Raw genomic sequence first — 12622 nt, forward strand, 5'->3', positions numbered from 1 at the left:
GAAGCTTCAATGGAATGAAAAATAACTGACAAAAAAAGTTAATAGTTCAAGTAAGAGCAAATAATGCAAATTGTAGATGAGCTGAAGAAGAAATAGAGTAAAAATGTTCCGTTTGTCCTAAGCCACTGGAGGACTAAGACAATGTCAAAAACAGCCCAGTCTTTTTGTTAGTAGTCCATTGGTAATGGCCCTACAAACACCAATAAACACTGTTCCAGTCCCAGTCATTGTTTGCGCTGGCTGTTATCACCTGGAAAAGGCATTACCTGGCTTTTTATCTGTCCTGGCTGTTTTTACAGGAGCAATACTAAGCATTTTTCAGATTCATAGTTTCTTTTTATAGCACAATCAAGTTACCTTCAGTTATGACAATGCTGTATATCAAACATGACTTAAAAGAAAATTGACCATTTGATGCCTTGATATCTATTTGAGAAGCTCCTGCTCTTTTTGACACTCTGCCTTTAGTATATCATCACAACATAGCTCCTCTATTATGCTGTTGACAACCATTCTTAGAAGTGTTGTTCGTATGATGAGCTCAGCAGACACACAGTTCCACCAGGTGTTTGCTAAAAGCCCCTGGTGGAGCATTGTGGGTGAGTCGCAGGGGAGGGGTGCTCTGTGGGGTGCAAGCACTCCTGAATAATTGTCACAGGAGATTCAAGGATTCCTCAAACATGCATGAAATAATCAAAGCAACGTTCCAGGTATGTTTTTGAGTTTAGACATAAAATTATGTAAGACTTCTATTTTCTGTAAGGGGAAGCAGGTTTAACATATATAAACCTTAGTAGAAAGTGTTTCTGTTGCAAAGATTGCTCAGTGGAACCCCTTCACATGGTTTCTACTGTTGCCAACATATATTGGCAACAGTAGAAGTCAGCATAGACACAAGTCAGCATACATTTTCTCAGTGGTTCCACCAAACCTCTTAACTAACATTCTTATTGCTATGTAATGGGGTGGGGGTTACATTTTACAGAGAGCCTTTGTGATTTAGGGAATATCATTTCCAATAAATTCTTCAAATGTTTTTCTTATGTGACATAGTTTTTCTCCCCTTCTTCAGTCTAGAATGAGTTCAGTCCCTGATTTCAGGGCTTTGCTTTTTCAACATTTTGTTTTGTTGTGTTGTTTTTCAATTAGTTTTTGTAAAAGCCTTGAAAAATTGTTTTGACATGTTTTTGTGTGTTTTCATTAAAATTAAAATGTTTAAAATGATTAAAACATGTTATGTTTTATTCTGTATCACATCCTACATATTTCTTTAAGTTCAGTTATAAACTTATTGTCAAAGTTTGATGGGCTGAGTTGATTTTCCTCCATTTGATTCACACAGCAAACAGAAACACTTTACAAAGCATGACTTGGTTATTTTAATCATTAAATAAGAACCTAGACATGACAGCCTTTTAGCCAGGCTGACAGATTTAAACATGTGGAGCTTTACATCTTAGCAGTAGCACCTGACCTTTTCAACTCATTGAGTTGTTGCTATTTGAAAGGAAACTGGTGGTAGTAATATTCTGTCCTGTCCACTTTAACATTTTTATTTCCCAAAGAAACAATGCGAGTTACCCATAATTCTGATGGGATCAGAAAATAGTGCCTTTAGTTGTACTGGTAGTTCTCAGTGCTATTTGGTCATAATATAATTTTCTATTAAATCTGCTATAAACATATCTTAAAGACATTAAAGCTTTCAACTCCCACAGAAAAGAAAAGTGTCTCAATCAATATTGATATTAATTCAAAGTAAAGCATTATAACCAGTGATGGCATAGTTACTTTGAAAAAGTAACTTTAATCGGATTACTGATTACTCCTCGAAAAAGTAACATAGTTAGATTACTGATTACTTGATTTGGAAAGTAACTAAGGTACATTAAAAGTAATTTTTTTAGTTACTTTCAGCAGCTGCTGCTGACAACAACACTATGCTGCCTGTGAAAATTACATTGATCTTTGTCAATACTTAAATTGCAAGTTATTTTTGTTGGGATCTGGAGCTGTTTCATCCACCAGAGGGCGCTGGAGGCTTTGTTCCACCTGAGGGCGTCTGCAGACGTACGCACCTGAAACCATTCTGCCATCAGGAGCTGTATAACTAGAGGAGGCTGCCGACACTTTCGTGCCATTTAGGTTTATGGTTCGATAAAACGCTTACATGGAAAATACATATTAGTAAAATAATAGAGAGAAGTAAAAAAATATTAAATATCATGAAGTGTTTAAGAGGCAAAGAATGGGGAGCAGGTAGGAAAACTTTGAAAATATTATATATTGGACTTATTAGATCGGTAATAGATTATGGATGTGTGGTATATAATTCTGCCTCAAGTAACTTATTAAAAGAGATAGATAAAATACAGTATCAAGTGTTAAGAATTTGCTGTGGGGCAATGAAGACGACACCAGTGTCAGCACTACAGGTAGAAATGGGGGAAATGCCATTGGAGTTAAGAAGGAAACAATTAGGAGTAGGGTTTTGGGCAAACGTAAAAGGGCATAAAAGAAATTATCCTATAAATAATATATTACAACCATGCCAAGAAAGTGTTAAGAATGTAAATGTAAATAGTTTTGGATGGCTAATAAATAAGGAAATAAAGGAAATAGGATTAAATCAATGTTTAATTAGCCCGGTGGTGGATTTTTCATGTAATCCGCCTTGGATACAAAAAGAGATGAAAGTTGATTTAACATTGTTGGAAGAAGGAAAACAAACGGTAGAAGGAGAGGTGGAAAGATACATAAGAAGGGTATATGGAGAATACTTACAAATATACACAGATGCATCAAAAATGATAAATGATAGAGTAGGAATAGCATTTATAATTCCAGATTTAAACATTTTGGAAAATAAAAGGTTAACGGATAGTTTGAATGTATACACAGGAGAGTTACTGGCTATTTCAATGGCGTTAAAATGGAGTGAAAAATTAAGCGAAAAGAAAGTGTTAATTTGTTCTGATTCAAGTAGTGCATTAATAAGTATTATGGAACAAGAGTCGGAAGCAAGACAAGACATTCTGATAGATATAAATAAATCAATACATAAAATGGGAAAAAATGGATCTACTGTTAAATTTATTTGGATTCCGGCTCATACCGGAATAGTTGGAAATGAATTAGCAGATACATTTGCAAAGAGTGCGAGTAAGAGAAATGAAATTGAATTGGAAGTTAAGTATAGTAAAAATGAGATAAGGAGTATAAGTAAAATATATTACAAGAAGAAGTGGCAGGAACAATGGGAGGGTGAAAAGAAAGCAAGGTTTTATTATAATATTAAAAAAAGTGGGGGAGAGTAGAAAAGAAAATGGGAATAAACGAGAGGAAGATATTATATCTAGGTTAAGATTTGGACATGTAGGGTTAAATAGCACTTTGAAAATAATAAATAAACATAATATGGGGTTATGTAATTTTTGTGGAAGCTGGAAACAGTTATACATATTTTTATGGAATGTAATAAATATAATCTAGAAAGAGAGGAATTAGTAGAAGAGTTAAATAGGAATAAAGTTAAATTAAATATTAGAGATCTGCTACAAAAATCATCTGGAGATGTGGTTTTTAATTCCGTGTTTAGGTTTCTTAGAAAAACAGGTCTAATAGGGAGACTATAGGGATTAGACATCTGGTTCATGCTCCAGTCCAGAAGGTGGCGGTAATGCACCTGAAAGTTGTTTGCCAACCGCCATAAAACAAAAAGAAGAAGAAGAAGACTTTCGTGCCAGATTGTTAGCCAGTTATGGTACAGGTTTACCTCAGGTCAATTCTTCCTGGTCTCTTCCAGAATTCTGACCCTCTTGTGTCTCTGACTTTTTACAGCTGGTTGTCCTGTGACGTGCTGGAGAAAGCAGTTTCTGCCAAAGATCGTCTGGACCTACAAATCGGCAGCCTCCCTCCGAGCAGAAACAGTTCAAGCTCCCAGACTTACCTGTCCGTCCTCCAACGCCGCCGCAGCCCGCAATCCTCCGAACCTCAAACAAACTCCGGATTCCACAAGATTTCCCCCCAGTCCTTTTTCCTCCCGATTGGAGGTAAGCTCGCCACCAGCGCCATCTCCAATTTCCCACGACCTCAAACTTACCGTCTGTTTTCTCTCATAGTTGACCTGAGTTCCAGTCCAAACGCACCTGGATCGTTTACCTGTGTTTCTTCGCCATTTTTGTTGTAATAAATCACTTTAATCATTCTCGGTCTCTGGAGTTGATCTGCATGTGGGTTAGAAAGTTAGACCCCAACATGACAATTTTATAATGGTAACATCAACAAAGTGTCTCCACTTATAAGGTTAAACTGAAGGGGAGATTGCTTAATGGCTACAACAGTGCAAAAAAACCCTTTAATTTGTGAATGTTTTTGTGTGTTCCAGTATTGTCTGGAAAACTATAAATAGAATTTTAGACCAGCCTCCAGGTTGTGCGTTATGGCTCTGCATTTGGTGTCACAGCGCAGAGTTCTTCCTGCAGCTCCACAACTCAGATGGCTCCTGCACAGATTTGTGACACTTATCTTAAACATGAAACATTAGATTTAGACCTGGATCCAGTTTCAAACAGCCAAATCTGTTGCTTCTCATCATTTTGGAAATGTCGATTATCTAATAAGACTGAAAATTGAATGTAGAACTGTGGATTTTTGGCTTTCGCTGAGATAAGGCTTTTTTGACTTCTCGCCTGCTCTAATGAAACATAACATTTGGACCTGGTTCAAATTTCAAACTGCCATATCAGTTGCTTCTCAGCATTTCAGAACTGCTCAACCTCCAATAAGGCTGAAAATTGAAGGTATAGCTGTGAATTCACAGATTGTCCATTTTTCACTTCTTCTGTTGAGATAAAACTTTTTTGGCCTCGGGGATTCTGATCTCATGAAACATATGATGTAGACCTGGTTCCAATTTCAAACAGCCATATCTGTTTATCATTTCAGTGCTGGCCAACATCTAACAAGCCTCAAAATTGAATGTAGAGCTGTGAATTCATAGTCCATTTTACACTTCTTTCGCTGAGAAAAAAGCGTTTTTGGCCTCCAGCCTGCTGCTCTCCAATGGAAGATAAGATCAGGACCTGGTGCCAGATTCAAACCGCTGGATCTGTTACTTATCAGTATTTCGTAGCTGTCGAACATCTAGTAAGGCTGAAAATTTAATGTAGACCTGAGTATTCACAGTCCAGTCAGTCTTGTATCACTGAGATGAAGCTTTTTTGGCTTAGTGCCTGCTGATCTCTTGAAACATAAGATTTAACCCTGATTCAAGTTTGAAACAGCCAGATATACTGCTTCTCAGCAGATTAACTTCTAGTCCATTTTTGATTTCTTTCGCTGAGATAAAGCGTTTTTGGCTTCTGGCTTGCTGATCATTTGGAACATAAGCAGATCAACTAATTTCAGTTTCATACAGCCAGATCTAGTGCTGCTCAGCATTTCGGAGCTGTCCAGCAACTAACAAAGCTGAATATTGAATGTAAAGCTGCAAATTCACAGATAGTCCATTTTTCAATTCTTTCACTGAGATAAAGCATGTTTGGCTTCTGGCTTGCTGATCATTTGGAACATAAGCAGATCAACTAATTTCAGTTTAATACAGCCAGATCTAGTGCTGCTCAGCTTTTCGGAGCTGTCCAGCAACTAACAAAGCTGACAATTGAATGTAAAGCTGCAAATTCACAGATAGTCCATTTTTGACTTCTTTCGCTGAGATAAAGCGTTTTTGGCTTCTGACCTGCTGATGAATAGGAACATAAGCAGATCAACTAATTTCAGTTTAATACAGCCAGATCTAGTGCTGCTCAGCATTTCGGAGCTGTCCAGCAACCAACAAAGCTGAAAATTGAATGTAAAGCTGCAAATTCACAGATAGTCCATTTTTGACTTCTTTCGCTGAGATAAAGCGTTTTTGGCTTCTGGCTTGCTGATCATTTGGAACTTAGGCAGATCAACTAATTTCAGTTTCATACAGCCAGATCTAGTGCTGCTCAGCATTTCGGAGCTGTCCAGCAACTAACACTGCTGAGAATTGAATGTAAAGCTGCAAATTCACAGATAGTCCATTTTTGACTTCTTTCTCTGAGATAAAGCGTTTTTGGCTTCTGGCTTGCTGATCATTTGGAAGATAAGCAGATCAACTAATGTCAGTTTAATACAGCCAGATCTAGTGCTGCTCAGCATTTTGGAGCTGCCCAGCAACTGACAAATCTGACAATTGAATGTAAAGCTGCAAATTCACAGATAGTCAATTTTTCAATTCTTTCGCTGAGATAAAGCGTGTTTGGCTTCTGGCTTGCTGATCATGTGGAACTTAGGCAGATCAACTAATTTCAGTTTAATACAGCCAGATCTAGTGCTGCTCAGCATTTCGGAGCTGTCCAGCAACTAACAAAGCTGAGAATTGAATGTAAAGCTGCAAATTAACAGATAGTCCATTTTTGACTTCTTTCCCTGAGATAAAGCGTTTTTGGCTTCTGGCTTGCTGATCATTTGGAACGTAGGCAGATCAACTAATTCCAGTTTAATACAGCCAGATTTAGCGCTGCTAAGCATTTCGGAGCTGTCCAGCAACTAACAAAGCTGAGAATTGAATGTAAAGCTGCAAATTCACAGATAGTCCATTTTTGACTTCTATCGCTGAGATAAAGCGTGTTTGGCTTCTGGCTTGCTGATCATTTGGAACATAATCAGATCAACTAATTTCAGTTTAATACAGCCAGATCTAGCGTTGCTCAGCATTTCGGAGATGTCCAGCAACTAACAACGCTAAGAATTGAATATAAAACTGCAAATTCACAGATAGTCCATTTTTGACTTCTTTCCCTGAGATAAAGCGTTTTTGGCTTCTGGCTTGCTGATCATTTGGAACTTAGGCAGATCAACTAATTTCAGTTTAATACAGCCAGATCTAGTGCTTCTCAGCATTTCGGAGATGTCCAGCAACTAACAACGCTAAGAATTGAATGTAAAACTGCAAATTCACAGATAGTCCATTTTTGACTTCTTTCACTGAGATAAAGCGTTTTTGGCTTCTGGCTTGCTGATCATTTGGAACATAAGCAGATCAACTAATGTCAGTTTAATACAGCCAGATCTATTGCTGCTCAGCATTTCGGAGCTGTCCAGCAAACAACAAAGCTGAAAATTGAATGTAAAGCTGCAAATTAACAGATAGTCCATTTTTGACTTCTTTCGCTGAGATAAAGCGTTTTTGGCTTCTGGCTTGCTGATCATTTGGAACTTAGGCAGATCAATTAATTTCAGTTTAATACAGCCAGATCTAGTGCTGCTCAGCATTTCGGAGCTGTCCAGCAACTAACAAAGCTGAGAATTGAATTTAAAGCTGCAAATTCACAGACAGTCCATTTTTGACTTCTTTCGCTGAGATAAAGCGTTTTTGGCTTCTGGCTTGCTGATCATTTGGAACATAATCAGATCAACTAATTTCAGTTTAATCCAGCCAGATCTAGCGTGGTTCAGCATTTCGGAGATGTCCAGCAACTAACAACGCTAAAAATTGAATGTAAAGCTGCAAATTCACAGATAGTCCATTTTTGACTTCTTTCACTGAGATAAAGCGTTTTTGGCTTCTGGCTTGCTGATCATTTGGAACATAATCAGATCAACTAATTTCAGTTTAATACAGCCAGATCTAGCGTTGCTCAGCATTTCGGAGCTGTCCAGCAACTAACAAAGCTGAGAATTGAATGTAAAGCTGCAAATTAACAGATAGTCCATTTTTGACTTCTTTCCCTGAGATAAAGCGTTTTTGGCTTCTGGCTTGCTGATCATTTGGAACTTAGGCAGATCAACTAATTTCAGTTTAATACAGCCAGATCTAGTGCTGCTCAGCATTTCGGAGCTGTCCAGCAACTAACAAAGCTGAAAATTGAATGCAAAGCTGCAAATTCACAGATAGTCCATTTTTCAATTCTTTCGCTGAGATAAAGCGTGTTTGGCTTCTGGCTTGCTGATCATTTGGAACATAAGCAGATCAACTAATGTCAGTTTAATACAGCCAGATCTATTGCTGCTCAGCATTTCGGAGCTGTCCAGCAACCAACAAAGCTGAAAATTGAATGTAAAGCTGCAAATTCACAGATAGTCCATTTTTGACTTCTTTCACTGAGATAAAGCGTTTTTGGCTTCTGGCTTGCTGGTCATTTGGAACATAAGCAGATCAACTAATTTCAGTTTAATACAGCCAGATCTAGTGCTGCTCAGCATTTCGGAGCTGTCCAACAACTAACAAAGCTGAGAATTGAATGTAAAGCTGCAAATTAACAGATAGTCCATTTTTGTCTTCTTTCCCTGAGATAAAGCGTTTTTGGCTTCTGGCTTGCTGATCATTTGGAACTTAGGCAGATCAACTAATTTCAGTTTAATACAGCCAGATCTAGCGCTGCTCAGCATTTCGGAGCTGTCCAGCAACTAACAAAGCTGAGAATTGAATGTAAAGCTGCAAATTAACAGATAGTCCATTTTTGACTTCTTTCCCTGAGATAAAGCGTTTTTGGCTTCTGGCTTGCTGATCATTTGGAACGTAGGCAGATCAACTAATTTCAGTTTAATACAGCCAGATCCATTGCTGCTCAGCATTTCGGAGCTGTCCAGCAACCAACAAAGCTGAAAATTGAATGTAAAGCTGCAAATTCACAGATAGTCCATTTTTGACTTCTTTCACTGAGATAAAGCGTTTTTGGCTTCTGGCTTGCTGATCATTTGGAACATAAGCAGATCAACTAATGTCAGTTTAATACAGCCAGATCTAGTGCTGCTCAGCATTTCGGAGCTGTCCAGCAACTAACAAAGCTGAAAATTGAATGTAAAGCTGCAAATTCACAGATAGTCCATTTTTGACTTCTTTCGCTGAGATAAAGCGTTTTTGGCTTCTGGCTTGCTGATCATTTGGAACTTAGGCAGATCAACTAATTTCAGTTTAATACAGCCAGATCCATTGCTGCTCAGCATTTCGGAGCTGTCCAGCAACCAACAAAGCTGAAAATTGAATGTAAAGCTGCAAATTCACAGATAGTCCATTTTTGACTTCTTTCACTGAGATAAAGCGTTTTTGGCTTCTGGCTTGCTGATCATTTGGAACATAAGCAGATCAACTAATGTCAGTTTAATACAGCCAGATCTAGTGCTGCTCAGCATTTCGGAGCTGTCCAGCAACTAACAAAGCTGAAAATTGAATGTAAAGCTGCAAATTCACAGATAGTCCATTTTTGACTTCTTTCGCTGAGATAAAGCGTTTTTGGCTTCTGGCTTGCTGATCATTTGGAACATAAGCAGATCAACTAATGTCAGTTTAATACAGCCAGATCTAGTGCTGCTCAGCATTTCGGAGCTGTCCAGCAACTAACAAAGCTGAAAATTGAATGCAAAGCTGCAAATTCACAGATAGTCCATTTTTCAATTCTTTCGCTGAGATAAAGCGTGTTTGGCTTCTGGCTTGCTGATCATTTGGAACATAAGCAGATCAACTAATGTCAGTTTCATACAGCCAGATCTCGTGCTGCTCAGCATTTCGGAGCTGTCCAGCAACTAACACTGCTAAGAATTGAATGTAAAGCTGCAAATTCACAGATAGTCCATTTTTGACTTCTTTCTCTGAGATACAGCATTTTTGGCTTCTGGCTTGCTGATCATTTGGAACATAAGCAGATCAACTAATGTCAGTTTAATACAGCCAGATCTATTGCTGCTCAGCATTTCGGAGCTGTCCAGCAACCAACAAAGCTGAAAATTGAATGTAAAGCTGCAAATTCACAGATAGTCCATTGTTGACTTCTTTCACTGAGATAAAGCGTTTTTGGCTTCTGGCTTGCTGGTCATTTGGAACATAAGCAGATCAACTAATTTCAGTTTAATACAGCCAGATCTAGTGCTGCTCAGCATTTTGGAGCTGCCCAGCAACTGATAAATCTGACAATTGAATGTAAAGCTGCAAATTCACAGATAGTCAATTTTTCAATTCTTTCGCTGAGATAAAGCGTGTTTGGCTTCTGGCTTGCTGATCATGTGGAACTTAGGCAGATCAATTAATTTCAGTTTAATACAGCCAGATCTAGTGCTGCTCAGCATTTCGGAGCTGTCCAGCAACTAACAAAGCTGAGAATTGAATTTAAAGCTGCAAATTCACAGACAGTCCATTTTTGACTTCTTTCGCTGAGATAAAGCGTTTTTGGCTTCTGGCTTGCTGATCATTTGGAACATAAGCAGATCAACTAATGTCAGTTTCATACAGCCAGATCTCGTGCTGCTCAGCATTTCGGAGCTGTCCAGCAACTAACACTGCTAAGAATTGAATGTAAAGGTGCAAATTCACAGATAGTCCATTTTTGACTTCTTTCTCTGAGATACAGCATTTTTGGCTTCTGGCTTGCTGGTCATTTGGAACATAAGCAGATCAACTAATTTCAGTTTAATACAGCCAGATCTAGTGCTGCTCAGCATTTCGGAGCTGTCCAGCAACTAACAAAGCTGAAAATTGAATGTAAAGCTGCAAATTCACAGATAGTCCATTTTTGACTTCTTTCGCTGAGATAAAGCGTTTTTGGCTTCTGGCTTGCTGATCATTTGGAACTTAGGCAGATCAACTAATTTCAGTTTAATACAGCCAGATCCATTGCTGCTCAGCATTTCGGAGCTGTCCAGCAACCAACAAAGCTGAAAATTGAATGTAAAGCTGCAAATTCACAGATAGTCCATTTTTGACTTCTTTCACTGAGATAAAGCGTTTTTGGCTTCTGGCTTGCTGATCATTTGGAACATAAGCAGATCAACTAATGTCAGTTTAATACAGCCAGATCTAGTGCTGCTCAGCATTTCGGAGCTGTCCAGCAACTAACAAAGCTGAAAATTGAATGTAAAGCTGCAAATTCACAGATAGTCCATTTTTGACTTCTTTCGCTGAGATAAAGCGTTTTTGGCTTCTGGCTTGCTGATCATTTGGAACATAAGCAGATCAACTAATGTCAGTTTAATACAGCCAGATCTAGTGCTGCTCAGCATTTCGGAGCTGTCCAGCAACTAACAAAGCTGAAAATTGAATGTAAAGCTGCAAATTCACAGATAGTCCATTTTTGACTTCTTTCGCTGAGATAAAGCGTTTTTGGCTTCTGGCTTGCTGATCATTTGGAACATAAGCAGATCAACTAATGTCAGTTTAATACAGTCAGATCTAGTGCTGCTCAGCATTTCGGAGCTGTCCAGCAACTAACAAAGCTGAAAATTGAATGCAAAGCTGCAAATTCACAGATAGTCCATTTTTCAATTCTTTCGCTGAGATAAAGCGTGTTTGGCTTCTGGCTTGCTGATCATTTGGAACATAAGCAGATCAACTAATGTCAGTTTCATACAGCCAGATCTCGTGCTGCTCAGCATTTCGGAGCTATCCAGCAACTAACACTGCTAAGAATTGAATGTAAAGCTGCAAATTCACAGATAGTCCATTTTTGACTTCTTTCTCTGAGATACAGCATTTTTGGCTTCTGGCTTGCTGATCATTTGGAACATAAGCAGATCAACTAATGTCAGTTTAATACAGCCAGATCTATTGCTGCTCAGCATTTCGGAGCTGTCCAGCAACCAACAAAGCTGAAAATTGAATGTAAAGCTGCAAATTCACAGATAGTCCATTGTTGACTTCTTTCACTGAGATAAAGCGTTTTTGGCTTCTGGCTTGCTGGTCATTTGGAACATAAGCAGATCAACTAATTTCAGTTTAATACAGCCAGATCTAGTGCTGCTCAGCATTTTGGAGCTGCCCAGCAACTGATAAATCTGACAATTGAATGTAAAGCTGCAAATTCACAGATAGTCAATTTTTCAATTCTTTCGCTGAGATAAAGCGTGTTTGGCTTCTGGCTTGCTGATCATGTGGAACTTAGGCAGATCAATTAATTTCAGTTTAATACAGCCAGATCTAGTGCTGCTCAGCATTTCGGAGCTGTCCAGCAACTAACAAAGCTGAGAATTGAATTTAAAGCTGCAAATTCACAGACAGTCCATTTTTGACTTCTTTCGCTGAGATAAAGCGTTTTTGGCTTCTGGCTTGCTGATCATTTGGAACATAAGCAGATCAACTAATGTCAGTTTCATACAGCCAGATCTCGTGCTGCTCAGCATTTCGGAGCTGTCCAGCAACTAACAAAGCTGAGAATTGAATGTAAAGCTGCAAATTAACAGATAGTCCATTTTTGACTTCTTTCCCTGAGATAAAGCGTTTTTGGCTTCTGGCTTGCTGATCATTTGGAACTTAGGCAGATCAACTAATTTCAGTTTAATACAGCCAGATCTAGTGCTGCTCAGCATTTCGGAGCTGTCCAGCAACTAACAAAGCTGAGAATTGAATGTAAAGCTGCAAATTAACAGATAGTCCATTTTTGACTTCTTTCCCTGAGATAAAGCGTTTTTGGCTTCTGGCTTGCTGATCATTTGGAACGTAGGCAGATCAACTAATTCCAGTTTAATACAGCCAGATTTAGCGCTGCTAAGCATTTCGGAGCTGTCCAGCAACTAACAAAGCTGAGAATTGAATGTAAAGCTGCAAATTCACAGATAGTCCATTTTTGACTTCTATCGCTGAGATAAAGCGTGTTTGGCTTCTGGC

At 38.5% G+C, this 12622-nt stretch overlaps 1 long non-coding RNA gene across 1 annotated transcript; it reads left to right on the plus strand.

Moving 5' to 3' along the window:
* Window positions 1-3339: 3339 nt before the first annotated feature.
* On the plus strand, window positions 3340-4207 carry LOC148157783 (uncharacterized). Its single transcript, XR_015764330.1, has 3 exons — window positions 3340-3763; window positions 3841-4052; window positions 4122-4207. It is a non-coding gene; the product is annotated as an uncharacterized LOC148157783 (long non-coding RNA).
* The last annotated feature ends 8415 nt before the right edge of the window (window positions 4208-12622 follow it).

Source organism: Poecilia mexicana, unplaced genomic scaffold, assembly GCF_051168715.1.
Source record: "Poecilia mexicana isolate PSO_F unplaced genomic scaffold, ASM5116871v1 scaffold_9, whole genome shotgun sequence".
Classification (NCBI taxonomy): Eukaryota; Metazoa; Chordata; class Actinopteri; order Cyprinodontiformes; family Poeciliidae; genus Poecilia; species Poecilia mexicana.